Below are 15,657 nucleotides of genomic sequence, written 5' to 3' on the forward strand. Positions count from 1 at the left end.
CGCCAGTAGCAGAGGGCGTGCACTTAACCACTAAGCCACGGGGCCGGCCCCTCTAAGGTATCTTCTAAATAGAAAATTGTATGGCTCTGGTGGCTGATATGGCACCTAAGGAAATTTTTGCATTATTTATACTCAATTTTTTCTTATTTAAAGGAAAACTCCAAATAGTTTTATTCAGTATGAATTATTTTATTCAAAGAGGTGCTTTTGAATGACTTTCTTTTATTTCCAAAATTCAAGTCCATCTTCAAAGGGTCAAGATTGCTTTCCAAACACTGGGGAATGAAAACCCTCAGGTTTAGGGCTGTTCTAAAAATGTCCTAAGCCACAGCAGCATTTTTGCAATTGGACCTCTATTGGGATGATTTCAAAGGAGTCAATACTCTTTTGGATGTATGAACTCTTTTTTTTTTTTTAAATAAAGCTTGTTTACCTTATAATCACACCTCTCAAACAGTAAACTGTATTAGGTTGAACCATATGAAAATTGCCTTTCACTTGCAAAAACAGTAACTTCATATGGTTCAACCTAGAGTATGTGTGTCTGTGTATGTGCTGGGTTTAGTTCCTGTGACTAGAATATTTAAATATCAACTTGCTTGGCCCTTATAATGCAGTGCTGCCATCTGAGTACATTCTCAATAGATGTTGGGTGATGATATTGATGATGAAATTTCCCATTCGACTTCCCAGACTTTGTCCTAAATCCTTAGATCTTAATAAAAATGTGAATATTTCCAGCTATAGTAGACCAATCAATGATCACTAAAAATCTAATAACTTCTTTCTTCCATCCATTCCCAGACATAATCTAACATGCAAGTATCTGCATCTAACCTGTAAGAGCCGCAGCATTTTCCCCGGTTACTCTGAATATGTGAGTTTACTGTGTCTTTTGAAAGGCAGCTTCAAAGTCTAACAGATTTTGTCAACTGTGTATTTTTTCCCACTATTCAGGCCATTTTCCCCAAACTAAGTGTTCAGTCATTATCACTAAAAACATATCAATAGGAGAAAGAAGTCTAAAAGTTAAATGTTAGGCAAAATGACATGGATTTGCATGGACTGGACGCTTGGAGGAGAAATACAAGCAACTGAGCTCACTTGGCCATGTGAAATATTTGTGCCTTTTCCCCCTCTGCGTCTTCCTCCTCTGTGCCCACCTCTGAGTGCCAGTGGGATTATTTGGCAGCAGTGAGCTCTAACTAAAGCTTCTAGAAGCTCTCATTCAGCAGTGAAATTGTTGTCTTCCTCTGATCCTCAGATTACGGAGATGAGGGGATGAATGTACAGCACTAAGATTCCCTACCGAGATAGCTTTTCACTCTTTTCAGTAAGAAAAAGATCAAAAGGAAACTAGCTAATTAGCATACCAAAGGAGACAAAAACCCCTAGAGCTTTATCGTTGTTGCAATCCAATAATAAACACCCGAGTACAAAAAAGATTATTTGATAATGACACACAGAATTGAAAGCCTTTGAAATAGCAGCTTCTAGAAAAAAATATTTTTGGAAGGGAAAATATCCATAATTATTCAGAATAATGCTTACACGTTGGGGAGCGGCTCTTCATTCCTGTGAGAGCTACTTACAGGACTGCTTTGCCTAAGAACAGTGGTGTGGATTGCCTTTATCTGAAAACTCAAAAAGCCTACAAAAGGCTTCAAATCCCTTCCCAAGTAAACATTCAGCTCTTTCATATTCGCAAAAATTAAACACAGAATTCTTGTCTTAAAAATAAGTGTTCCCTTTTCCCAGACCAGTGCCCAGCCAAAGGCTTGAGCTCAAAACCAAAGAAATTTGCAACCCTTTGAGCCTCTTTATTCTTCTCTACAGCCTTTTCTGGTTTAGAAACTCGGGTAGTCTCTGCAAATATGGACTTTCTTCAAGAGAGGAGAACAAAGCAATTGTTTAATTATAAGCAAGTTACTCTGGGACACAAGCATAGGAATCCACCAGGCCTATGGAGAGAGACAGCCTTGAAAGAAAATCAGACCCTTACTTCTTGGGTTAATATTAATATTGTGCTGCTTTCAGACATCAAGGGGACAATAACCATCAGAATGGATTTTTCAGTAGCCACAGTGGATTTAACTAAGTTGTGAGTGCATCTGCCTCTTCCTCTAAGGCATAGGTAGACCATATTGGTCAACACTGGGCATATGGTCAAGCCTGGCTCCCCCATGAGAAGCTGACCCACATCCAAATCAACTCCGGACCTCACTAGGACAGGAGATGGTGGGACTCTGAATTTGGGGGGGCAGGAGCTAGTAGAGAATTTCTGCATGATGAAACAGATGTTGCCAAGCCCTGATTCCTATTTAAAATGCCTAGTGGCCACAGGGAAGATATTTCACCTGGAAATCACCCAGGTAATTATAATAGACTTGCCAGTGACCACTGGCTCTAAGCCATTTGAATTAAAAAGCCCAGGGGCCTGGGTTATTAATACTTTATCCTGTTTCTGAGCAAAGAATCATTGTTAATGAGTCAAATGGTAATGACTGTCTTTACAAATCTGAGTTTAAATGAATAATTCCTCTCCTATTTTATAGATTTTTTTTAAAACAATAAATGGATGAGAAATATGCCTTTGACTGCCCATCGAGTAGCCTACCTTTCCCTCTGAGACCTCTATCTAGTTCCTTTCAGACTTGACAAGATCACTTAAGGATCTTATTTGGTTAGTTTCATACAGAATTCATTCTTTTGTTCGTTTTTATAAATCATCCATTTGCAATGAAACAAGCCCCAAATCAAAATTTTACTTAGAAAATGTGTTTAGAGGAGTAAAATAAATGCCATTTACCCACCACTCCAAAGTATTAATTAGACTTAGCTGTTTGCCAGCTAAGTACCAGAGGAGCCCACGGTGATTAGCTGCACTAATTGGAATTTCGAGTGGCACTGATAACCACAGAGAGATAATAGGATTATACCTTCCCTCCCTGAAAAGAGAAGGAGCTTTGTCATAACTGTGTAGATGATGGTTTTAAGCTGTTTCACACCTAAGTACCCCCAGAGAAAGGGAACATTTTTAGATTCTATTTTTATTCTTCCAAAAAAAAGAGAAATAAAATTCTTCCAGGTAGCAACAAAAGTACAAAGGAACGTCCCTCTCTGTCTCTGGATCTCAACTTGCTCTCAAAGAAGCACAGGAAGCAATGTTACTTGACCACCAACAGCAACTCAAGCTGAGTCAGAAAGGCAGCAAGACCCGCCCTTCCCTGCAGGAAAATATTTTTGTTTTGGTTTGCAGAAACTTTCTCAGAAATTTATGAACACCTCCATCCCCTGGCTAGCCAGAACTATAAATATAACTCATATTTGGGAAGGCTGAGCAGATGTTTTTATCTGCATTTACACATTAAGAAACTATTGTTTAAAGAGGTTAAGTGAGTCTTTCCCATTATTCTCTTCACTTGAGAACATGCCATGTTTATAGAAATGTAGCAGTTTCCAAACCTCACAGGTATACAGGCAGCAAGAGGCAGAGCAGTACTCCCGCAGTGTCTGTGCTCGGTCTCCTCTCCGGGAGCCAGGCTCTGGATCATCTCCCTGGGCTGAGCTGCCTTTATTGGGTTCAGATACCTCTATTTAATCCTCATAGATAAAAATCTCAATGTGGGTGAGGAGCTCAACACCTGAGAGTGGGTCACATTCACTGTCTTATCATCCCTTCTGATGTCCAGGCCAGCTGTTGCAGACTATGGCATAACCAATCATAAAAGAAAGTTGCACTGGGGAAAAAAGAGGGTGGGGTTGGAAATCTTCTTTCTCAGATGTTAGATATTCAGAATAGATACATTAACATAGATTTATTTCAAGTAAAATGAAAAGCAAATGCTGGTCACAAAGCTACTTGCACTTGCAGTCAAAGTTCTAGTGGCCATGAGGTAGAAATTTTACCACTCGGCTGATCAGGTTCGTTTAGCAACTTGAAGGACCAATAAGGGGTTTTCCAAAGTAAAGGTATGAAGCCAGAGCTGTATCACAAACCTCCCTGGTTTGAAAAAAAAAATTGGATAAATTTAATTGCATGGCCATTGGTTCTATCCACACTCGAAAGCACACCATCTCTAGCACATGCCTGGCTCACATGGAGAATCTTAGGAGGTACAGAAGCCATGTGGAGTTGTCATAGCAACTTAAGGAAGCCTGAAAGGTCGACTTACCCCTACATATCTCCATCACAAGCCCAGGCATAATTTTAGACATTCTTGGGGTTGAGGCATTACAGCTCCAGAAAATCCCTATCTAAATGTTACTATTTTGTCAGGGAAAGAAATTGTTATCCAATATCATATTACTGAAAAAAAACTTGGGGAACCTGAGTCAAAAGTAAGGCCCTAGGGGAACTGAAAAAGGTAGAGATATATGTATTAGTGTAAAGAAAGGCAGGAACACTATGGATGGATCCTGAGGCCCTTTCTGGGGAAAATCAAGCCAAGGACAAAGGCTTCCTAAAAAATAAAAAATAAAAAAAGTAAGAACAGTGGACTCCAGGGACAGAATTTCCAAAGGTGGGGAGGAGTTCACCAACTGGTGAAGAGAGGTGAATCAAAGACGAACTTTTCACTTCGAAATTTTCACTTCAGTTATCAAATAACCAAAATGGGTTTTCTCGTTCATTTGATTTTTAGGATAACTGAGGAATAAGTTCCTCACTAGAATATAAGCTTCATGCAAGCAAACAAATTGTTTTATTTATTTCTGTATTCTAATGCCAAATACTATGTGCCTGACTCATAGGAAATACTCAGTAAATAATTTATGAATGAAAGAATGAGAAAAGAAAGAAAGAAAAGGAAGGAAGAAAACTGTTGATTGTAAATTTTTCCAAGTCTAAGAAAACTGAATCTTTGACTATTGAGAAATTTTAATAACTGCAATTATAGCTATTCAGTGCTGTAATTGTTGATTCAAAAGATATAGGGAATCAAATTAATGTGCACTTATTGCCCTAAGGAAATCACTTAGAAGAGATTTTTGTTTGTGTTTCTGTGTTAGCAGAGAATGGAAAGGCAGTGAAGCAGTAGCTATTGGAAACTGGAGAAAAGGAGACCTGAGTTATGTACTGGCAGAACAATTAGTAAAACAGTCACTTGAGATAGCTTGAAAATTAGAATTGGTACCCAGAAGTGGAGCACTACTACAACCAAAACCTGAAACATGTAGGATTTGAAATTCTGCAGTGGGCAGAGAGCCCTGATAAACCTCCAGAAGTCACTTAGTAATAGTGAGAAGGGCAGTGAGGAAATTGTTTTTGGAAGCTGGAAAAAAGAAAACCCAAGATATGTATGGGCAGGTTAATTAGCAAAACTGTCACCTACAGTAACATGGAAAACAGAAAGGATACCAAATTAACTTGTGGATCCAGCTAAAGATCCATGCAGAATATTGAAAGGTAGCACCTGGCTTCTTTTAGTTGCTTAAGATAAGTTAAGAGAGGAGTAAGATGAGCTAAAGAATTAACTGTTCAGTTTTCCAGCAGAATTTAGAGAAAATATAAAAGACTTTGGGGTTCAAAAGTGAAACTAATTCTCATCCCCAGTGTGTCTTGGGAAAATATTCTTGAAGTAAGAAATACCCTCAGGTAAAACACTAAACATCAAATCCAGGGCACTTCAGTAAAATGGGACCTCAAAGTAAATATCGAATCAAGGATGTTGCTTATGAGAACTCAGAAAGATTTAAGGCACTGCCTCATAAACTCTTGGCTAGACAAAAGGGCTTCTAAGAATCCTCAGGACTCATAGACTCTCTAAGCTGGGGGGAAAAGAAAAATAACAATGCCTTCTAAGAATCTTAAGGGCATTGTCCTGCAGCACCCTGATTTGTAGGCAAAATGAGAGAGGAGTCAGTCTTGAAGAGCTTTATGAGTATGACAAAGCTAGTCTAATGAAGTGAACCCATAGTAAGTTTTATTAGAAACCCACAATGTTTTTAAGAGAATTATACTAAATCAAACATTGCCAGATTGGACTAAAAGAGACAGAGACATTTCAAAATGAAATTTGAATTTCAAAATGAAAAGAAGTCCTTGTGTTCTCAACCTTCTATGAGCAGGATGAAGACTGGAAAAGTGACTCAGGTACAATCATGAGCCATAGAGAACCACTACTAGATATCAGAACTACACTCCAACCAAGAAACTGGCAATATGTACCCAACTAGATTTCAGGTTTGCTAAGGACTAGTGGTTGCTATACTTCTCCCACCTCCCCCTTTTTGAATGAGTGCTTTTATTGCAGTTTTTCTGTCGTTGCGCTACCATTATATGGTGGTGGTGTTGGTGGGCAGGAAGGGGAAAGATAACTTATCTATTCATCTCACAGGTATTCAGATTGAAAGCAGCCATACCTAAGAAGCCTCAGCCTCCCCTGAGCCTGATTTAGACGACGAGATTCAACTTCAAGTCTGAGTCTGGTGCTGTAATGGAATGAGTCTTTGGGAGTCTCAGAAAGGGTAGAGTGTATTGTCTTTATAGGAGGAATGAGAATTATTAGAGTCCAGAGAGTTGACAGTGATAGACAAATAATTAAGTAGCTCCTGGTGAGCCATGCCTCCCATCACACCCTTGTGTAGTTGTCTCTCACTCAGCAGCTCCCTGACTCTGGGCTTGATCATGTGCCTAGCTTTAGTCAATGGGACAATAGCAAGTGCGATTCAAGAAAAGGTTTTATAAGCACTTACGTATTGGGCTTATTCTTTTGGAATGCTCTATCTTGAAACCCAGCAGCCATACTGTGAGGAAGCCCAAGCTAGCCACTTGGAGAGACCACAGAGATATAGAGATGTGCAGGTACCCTCCGCAATTACAGTCATCCAACTAAGTCATCACTGAAGAATGAAGAAGACCTCTTAGACATTCCAGAACAACAGACATGGAGCACAGAAGAGCTTTCCCCGCCAAGTCTTGCCCAAATTGCAGAATCTTGAGTAAATATATGATTGCTGTTGTTTTAAACCACTAAGTTTTGGAGTGGTTTATTATACAGCAACAGATAACTGAAACAGGTGTGTGTTTCCATTTTTAAGTTTTTCTTTTTATAAATATTCTGTGTGACTTAATTTTCTCATAACTTGACTTTAATACCTAAAAATGTGTTGGCGTGTTCCAAATTCCAGAAACTTGAAGGTTCTCTTCAACTGGGTTTCAATTAATATAATATAGTATAAGAATGACTATATTACATTTTTAGTTATAAGAGAAAGCAGAAATGAGCACTAACTTTCTGACAGAAGACTAAGATTCTTAGAATGTACTGGTGCTGAGATCACAGGGAAGTTATTCTCCATCGTATTATCTTGTTCAATTTTATTTATAGCATCTATCACTGTATGCAAATATTTATATTTGGTCACTCCTTTGTTATCCTTGCCCCACACTGGAATGTAGTCTCTAGTCTGTCTTTTTCACTTTTGCACCATCGTCATTTGAATTATTGCCTAGCGCATGGGCTCAATAAATGCCGTATAAAACACAATGCTATTATAAGATAAACTTAAAAAAAAAAAAAGTGCCTGTGGTAGATATTACTAGTGTTCAGTTGCATTTCTAGTGCTTCTCCCCTTCCTGACACATGGAAGACAATGTTGCTTAGGCCCTTGCAGTTGGGAAAGGTCATGTAATTAGTGCTGGCCAACAGGCTGGCAGTATAGTGATATGTGTCACTTTTCAGTTGAAGCATTCAAGATCCAGTGCTGGCTTCTGCATGATCTCTTCCCCTGCCGCAGGAAACTCTGAAACTTCGTGCTGAGTTGCCTGGGATGTTTTGCTCCCACATTGACTACGACCACCTTGAAGAACTGCCTGGATCTGCAGAAGATTTTGCCTGAGCAATAAACAAACTTTGTCATACTAAGTCACTGAGAGTTTGGAGTTGTTTGATCCTGCAGCACAACGTAACCGCTCCTGATGGATACAGTGCTTGGCAATGAGTTTGCATACCTTTTGATCCCTGTACCTATAAAGGCTGAATGGTCACTCATAGAGTCAATGACAATTTATTGAGGATCTACTATGTATGAGGCACTGTGCTAGGTCAAGGAATAGAAACAAATATGAATTAGATACTCCTTTCTAAGAGTTATAGTTTTATAGGAGAGAGAAATTGTGTACGTAAGAAACTGTAGTACAAGCTAGAAAATTGTGAGTGTCATAAGATAGGTACAGGTAAAGCACTATGGAAATCTACCTGAGATGGATATGATAAAGATTTCTTACCCCAGACCCTTATAAATATGGCAACTTGTGAAAATGAGAGGAATGACTTCCTGTTCATATGCGCCATGATGCCAAAGATCAAGCTGTTAGACTTGCTGTTTCCCTACATTCTCATTTCTCTGTACACCCCCTCTCTAGACTTGTTATGAGTTGAATTGTGTTCCCTCCCCCCCAAAATTTTTATGTTGAAGTTCTAACCCCGAGTACTTCTAGCATCTCTTCTTATTTAGAGATAGGGTCTTTACAGAGGTAATCAAGTGAAAATGAGGTCATTAGACTAGACCCTAATCCAACATGACTGGTATATTTATAAAAGGAGAAATGTGAAGACAGGCATGCCCACAGGAAGAACATCAAGTAAACATCGTGATAGAGATCAGGGTGATGTGTCTACGAGCCAAGAACACCAAAGATTGCCAGCAAACTACCAGCAGCTAGGAGAGAGGCATGGAACCTATTCTTCTTCACAGCCCCCAATAGAACCAACCCTGCAGACACCTTGATCTTAGACTTCCAGCCTCCAGAACAGTGAGACAATAAATTTCTGTTGTTTAACCAGCCAGTTTGTGGTATTTTGTTATAAAAGCCCTAGCAAACCAATACAAGCCTTAAATAGATGCATGAGATGGGAGAGGAATAAAAGCCTGTGACTATTCAGCCAACTCTGTGTTCCAGCTGCCCATTATCTGTTTCTCTTTCCTCCTCTTTACTGGCAACAAATCAGATTGATTAGAAAAATGTGGAAAGTTACCAAAAGTTTCTGGCTATCATTGCCTGTAGTGGAAGAAAGGAGAAGGAAATAAGCCTGGGAGGTCCTGAGTAGGTTTTTCAGAGGATCACGCTACCAGAAAAAGAAAGGAGAAGGGTAGAGGGGAATGTGTGTGTGTGTGTGTGTGTTGTTATTCTTTCTGTTTGCCCTCTTTCCTTCTTCAGTGAATAATCTTTAAGCATAGTTTTGATTTTTTTTTCCCCAAGCAACCAAGTTTGACAGAAAATCTAAATATTAAAATGCTCTAAAACCTTTCAACGTTTGTGTTTAAAATTTTCTCAAGCTTATATGGATGTGTACAGCATTAGGATGGTTTGCTTCATATTATTGCAATGAGTTTCTAACTCATTAATGCTCTGAGCCTTACATACACCAATAGAGAGAGGTCTCTTTGGGCATGATTCACACTTTTGGTCTCTCATGCTCTTTTCATATATAAGATGTGACATGAAGTAATGACACTAGCTCTTATAATGGTTTGTAAAAGTGCTTCTGAAAGCAATTCCGAATGAGGAGAACCAAAACATTTGGAGTAATGTCAGCATCTTTGGTAGAGTAGACTCTACAGTCTCCCCTGGTGACCACTTTAAAATGCAAATCTCTTTAGCTCCCTAAGTTTTGATTGTTGTTTTTTTTTTAAATCTTACTAGTTTGTAGTCACAGCTAGGATTCTAAATATACATTTTGCTTCTCCTAAGGGTAAGCCAGCCGTTGCCAACATACTTACAGAGTGACGAAGTGTGCATTGCATTTCTAGGCACCTTACAGAACAGATAAATGACACCATCTCTGACCCCTGGGAAGGATAAAAAGAATAATGGAAGAAATGGTATTTCCATAAATGCATATATTAACATTTGACTTCATAAAAAAATGCTCATCTAAAGAAAAATAATTTCCCTTGAAGTTAAGAAGTTTTATGATAGATCTAACAGTAAAAGGAAAAGGAAAAAGGTCATGGGGCTAATAATAATAATTAGCACTCATGTTGGCACTTTCTATCTTCAAAGCATTTTGTGAAATATTAACTTGTTAATCTTCCCAATGTTCTTGTCAAGTTTATAAAGCTTTAGACTGTTCTGATGTTCCCTCCAGTATAATTCCATATAATATGTGAACATTCACTTGATTTTTGCATACAAACACTACTGGAGTTCTGATTAGCCTGCAAGGTGTGAGACCCAGGCAGCTCACAAACTTTGATGTAAAGAATAGGTGGTACTTCCTGGCTTTTTAGTCCAAAGACTCTCTCAGAATTGAAGAGTCTGCTTAGAGAAAGGATTATCACTTTAAGCACTTAACCATATTTTATCAACATGGGCTCTCTTTATGTTTTTCTCCCTTTAAATCATGAGCTCCTCAAGGAAATGAACTGTGTATTTTTCATGTTAGTTCCAAGGATGACCTAGGCCTATGTTGGCTCAGAGTGATGTTAATAAGCATTCATTGAACAGTAAAAATGAAGTCTTTATTGAGAACCTATTATTTAATTGTGAAGAGTAAATAACATGTGGTATGTTTCCTGCCCTCTAGGAACTTAGCACAGAAGAGGAAGCAGGACTTATATAGAAGAATTAACTAGACACAAAATACAACTAAATAGCCTGATGTGTGGTACAAGCAATGAATGGCAGGGGAGGATTATATTGGTTTTTTATCTTCTCAGCCCATTAACCCCACTTCCTTCTTTTGAGTCTATACGTTTGTCTAACCAACTTTTGACCTGCAATAAATTCTTAAAAGAGTAGAATATTACATTTCCTACACTGCTTAATATAGAAACTTCATTCATTTGGGAATTACATACATACAAAAAAGTTTCTTTTTGTACAAAACAACAACAAAAACACACCGAAGTAAACACACCCAAATACACACACACACAGAACTGTAATGCCGACCCTTAGTCTGAATTAAAGCTTCAGTGTGTTTTAAGAAAAAGTACTACAGCTCCAAGCTTTATTTGAAATTTTGTAAGATCTTTGTGAATCTGAAAAAAGCTTATTTTCGAATGAGAACTTTATTTAAATTCTTCTTAAGGTGAAAATTTGTTTTTCATTCCTTTTCTTTGTCTCCAAGTTTCGTAGCAATTGTGGAAATCATAGCCTCGCTACACATTTGAATCCATTGTGCTTTTCCCAGGAAATTCTGAATCTTGTCAGGCTATTCTACAGCTACCGTAAATTGACATGTCTGAAACAGAATTCATTATCTCCCCCTCAAACTCAAACCTATTCTTTTTCCCAGTTATGAAGGCCACCAAACCAAAGAGGCATTCCTGATGCTTCCATCTTGCACGTCTCCATCTCATCAGCCCTGGAGTCCTATCTATTCTACCTCATCAGTACCACTCTAATCCCCTCTCGTTGCCATCCCCACTGTCTCAACCACATTTCAGGACCAAAGTCAGTGCACCAGCCTGTCAATTTCATTCTACCTTACCCACGGCCTCAGCCACTCTAGTCTCCAGGCTCTCCCCTCTTCAAGCCAACCTTTACTTAACTGTCTGTTCCAGTTATCAATTTATTGTCTCTAATCCCCAAATATACCCTTCTCTGCCCTGCTTGGAGATACTGGAGCTGGGCTCAATAAATGTTTCTTTTTTGCAAGGGGGCATGGTGTCAGGCCTTGTCAACAGAGGGCGCTGGAGGGAGACTGCAGGGGAAGAGTCTTCTTTTCCAGGTTCTGGTGCTTTTGTTCCTACAAAGCGCTGGGCGTAGCTTCCTTGCCAACCGGCAGCTCCCTTGGCAGTGGTGTGCAGGAGACCCAGTGACAGCAAACCCTCTCACAAATTCCGTGCACGTTCCGGTAGGTGGCTTCCTGCTCTCCAACCCAGCCTGCATCACCTCCGTGAACTTTTCTGCCTTCTGCTGGACCACACTAGATGAATCACAGCCTTGGTGGTGGGGACGGGGGGCCCCTTCCAAGTTTGTTCCTTTCTTGCACGCTCTCTCTCATCCCTGTAAGTAATGACAGCTCCCTACACCTGATCCCTGTATTCTTGAGAGTTCCCTTTATACTTCTTAGTAGGTCATACCCTTTAACTAGTTAATAATTTGTATGTAGTATTAAGTCTACCTGGTTCAAATTACTATTGTGCTTTCCGTCTCCTGACTGGGTCCTAAATGGTTCACCAATTTTGTTCTAAATATAAATCAAATCATATCAACTCTTGCTAAAAATCTATAATGACTTCTCATTGTATATAACATTAAATCTAAATTATCTTTGGGTCCAGAACAAGTCTTCTTGGGAACTATAATCAAACAGTTTGGCTGTCATCCTGGACCAGATGACCCAATAAGGATTAAACTGCTGCTTGGTTTTGTGCTTGGCAGATGTCGCGTTTGGCCAATGATACCAGGGGTTACTCAGACACACCCTACTCACCCTTGTTTGGGGCAGCTCACCTCTGACTAGAGCTGTTGAACCACAACTTCAGTGGGAAGCGCCCATTCCACTGCCTACTAAGCTTCATGGTACCCAATGATAAAACAAACCAAGCCATAATAGTACTCAGTTTTCCCATCAGTCCAGCTCAGCCCAAAGGCCTTCAACACATTCCCTGAAATGAGAGATGAAAGTCTGCTGAAAGATTCAAGGCACGTTTGAGACAAACTTTTCTCCTTGCTTACGTCTCAGAAACAGCTGTCTCTACCTGTTTCACTCTCAAAGGCTTGCAGTCGCATGGCAATGAATGTAGTCCCAGGCTGCTGTATCTTTCTCCGTTTCCCACAGCCATCACCAGAAGCCCAATTCATCACATCCTTAACAGCACTCTTCAGATTTATCTGTTAGGGCAAAGGATCCAGATTAAAAATGAAACAACCATTTCACTTGCTTGACAAGGGGAGACCTGGTATGCCAAATTTCCATCCCTATCACTGGAGAACAGGTCTTTAGGAAATAAGTAATAAATTCTTTCTGACCCAGGGCCACCTAGCCTCGAACACTTAGGGGCCTCTTATCTTGGTGCAACAATTACTGTAGTTAATAGGTTAAAGCATATATATATGTAAGATTACCAGTAATTCTTTCACACAGTTGTTAGGTACTTATTTGAGATGCAGGGCACACATATTTAAGGATTAGCTCCCCTCTCTCCTTACTCATACCCTTAGAGTGATCCCACTTCCTGCTATCTTCTCTTGCAGAATAGAAATGAAGAATAGTTACTCTAGGGGAGTTATTACAATCAGGCTCTTTTATATCTTTAAGGCAATTACAGGAAAAGACAAGAGTGCCTAATGCACAGCATTTCCAGAATTTGTAATTTCGGCATTTTGTCTTGCCAAGCCATGATAACATCCAGATGTTGCCCTATTGAAAGGTGTTAAATAGAATAAACCTCGAGCCAAGAGTACTTCCATGTTTTATTTTGGAGCTTCCAAAATGTAAAGTATATTTTTTTCTTTAAAATATCAGAACTTCACTGGTTTAGGAAATAATACTCTGGTCTGCATGATGTCTTTGTGTATAATAATAATAATAGCAGCAGTAATATTTTATTTATTTAGCAAACGCTATGTAGTGCTAACTCTGTGCTTTTCAAGTATTAATTCATTTAATTCCCTCTGTGTTCTCTCCTGATACAACAACTTTTACCACAAGTTTCTCCAGATTAATTGTTATCTAATTCCAGTCGGACAGTATAAAATGCCACTTCTTCCAGGGTAGTTTGCATGTAATAAGAAGGGAACTGAAACTCACTGAAGATGTTGCCAGGGGCTGGGACAGGCAGTGCCCATGAATCCATGAGGAGAAGTTGCTGTCTGTGCTCATTCACAGAGTTTGCTTAAGAATTTTAGAGAAAAAAATTAATTCCTAAAGTCAATACTTACCAGTCGCATTCTGGGCACAAGTTACCCTGTCTTGGGTGACATTTGGAGGTGGCAGGGTTTTTTGTAGAGCGGACTACCCATGCTATAAAAGGGCTGCCTACTCTACTCATTCAGCAAGTCCTTACCGAGTGCCTGGTATGCCCTTGTGAGCTCCTGCACTCAGTGCTCCTACAGTCTCACAGACATGGGCCCTGCCGTATGCTAGGTGCTGGCAAAAACAATGGCACAGTGTGCTGAGGGGGCACTTAGGAAGGAAACATGACCCAGCCTTCAGATATCAAAGATGGCTTCCCAAAGTCTAAAGAGTGACCTGAAAACATGAAAAAGCATTGCATAGCCAAGCTCATAGAGCCTTAGCTCCTTTGCCCCTGAGACTGTCCTTTTGCTTCAGTTGAATGTCTGGGGGTGAAGGGATAACTTTAAAAGTCCAGTGTCAGATTCATGTCCTTAGATTTGTCCTGTTCTGGAATGTTTTGTTTGTTTTTGCTGAGGAAGATGCACCCTGAGCTAACATCTGTTGTCCATCTTCCTCTTGTTGCTGAGAAAGATTCATCCTGAGCTAACATCTGTTGCCCATCTTCCTCTACTTTGTGTGTGAGCAGCCACCACAGCCTGGCCACTGACAGATGAGTAGTGTAGGTCCGTGCCCAGGAACCGAACCCCAGCTGCCAAAGCAGAGTGCACCAAACTTAACCACTAGGCCACCGGGGCAAGCCCTGGAATGTTTTATTTTTTTAGTGAGGCTAGCATTCTCACTAATTTCTTATCCCAAGAAGGTTCCTCATGCCTTCCCAAACTCCTTTTAGGAGCCAGCATATGAACTTTTTGGATGTCTTTAGCAGGGAGATGTAGATGGCACCCACAAACCTCTTACCCCTGTGCACCTGGATGAAGATAGGGGTAGCTGTGTGACCTATGGGTGAGAAAGAGAGATATTTGTCTCATATTCACCCACAATCCCCCCTCCAAACTCAGAAAGCTGGAACCAGTCTGAACAACAGCCTATCCTAGGGAAATCGCATCTTTCTCTATGGATACAGCACAAGGTCAAGGGGTCTAGGCTCTTGCATCCCATGGACTGGAGATGAGAGGAGGATGAGATACCTCTCAGTCACTGTCAAGAAGCAAAATTTAGGGGCTGTTTATAGCAGTAGTATCCTAAGAATTTTCAAGTCAGTCAAAAAAGCAGGTATTCCAAAATCAGGCTACCACATGTAAGCCAGGCAAGAAGAGAACAGTGAAACAAAGTGAGAAGCCTGAAGAGGTGGCAACCATGAGGAGCTCGTGTGTAGGGAGATTCAGAGCAGGCGGAGGGGAGGAGAGGCCTGAAGGAACTTCATGGAGCCAAGGAACAAGCAGCTACAGAAGATTGATATAGGATCTCTGCAACTGAGAGAGGGGCATGCTCTGAAGGTTCATGGGAAGCCAGAAGGCAGCCAACACCTTCACTTCACAGCTGGCAGGAGAAGAAAAAAAAATTGCTTACTCAATTGCTGCTAAGTATTGACCTCTGCAGAGATGCTTCAGAGCAGAACACCCAGGCCAGAGACACACTGCCATGTCTGTTCATGGATGTGTTATGGCTGCCACCTCCCACCCTCCAAACCACTTCCTTTCTAAGCTACTCAGATCTGCTGGGATCCACACTTTATATGGCCTCACAACAAACCCACACCCAGTGTTTCTGGAATGAAGGCAAGGAGAATAACATTCCCTTCCTACCAAAAAAATAAATAAAACGGCATCAAACTGAATGTAACTCAAAGAGTTTTTGAGAGCACATATTATTTGGGGACACAAAGATGAGAGAGACATAG

The 15,657-nt window shown here is 40.1% G+C and overlaps 1 pseudogene; it reads right to left on the reverse strand.

The window, feature by feature from the left end:
• LOC101402109 (protocadherin-8-like) overlaps nucleotides 1-13,849 on the reverse strand; it is a 46,876-nt pseudogene extending 33,027 nt beyond the window's left edge.
• Nucleotides 13,850-15,657: the final 1,808 nt, after the last annotated feature.

Source organism: Ceratotherium simum, chromosome 10 (genome assembly GCF_057802395.1).
Source record: "Ceratotherium simum simum isolate JZ-2026a chromosome 10, ASM5780239v1, whole genome shotgun sequence".
Taxonomy (NCBI): Eukaryota; Metazoa; Chordata; class Mammalia; order Perissodactyla; family Rhinocerotidae; genus Ceratotherium; species Ceratotherium simum.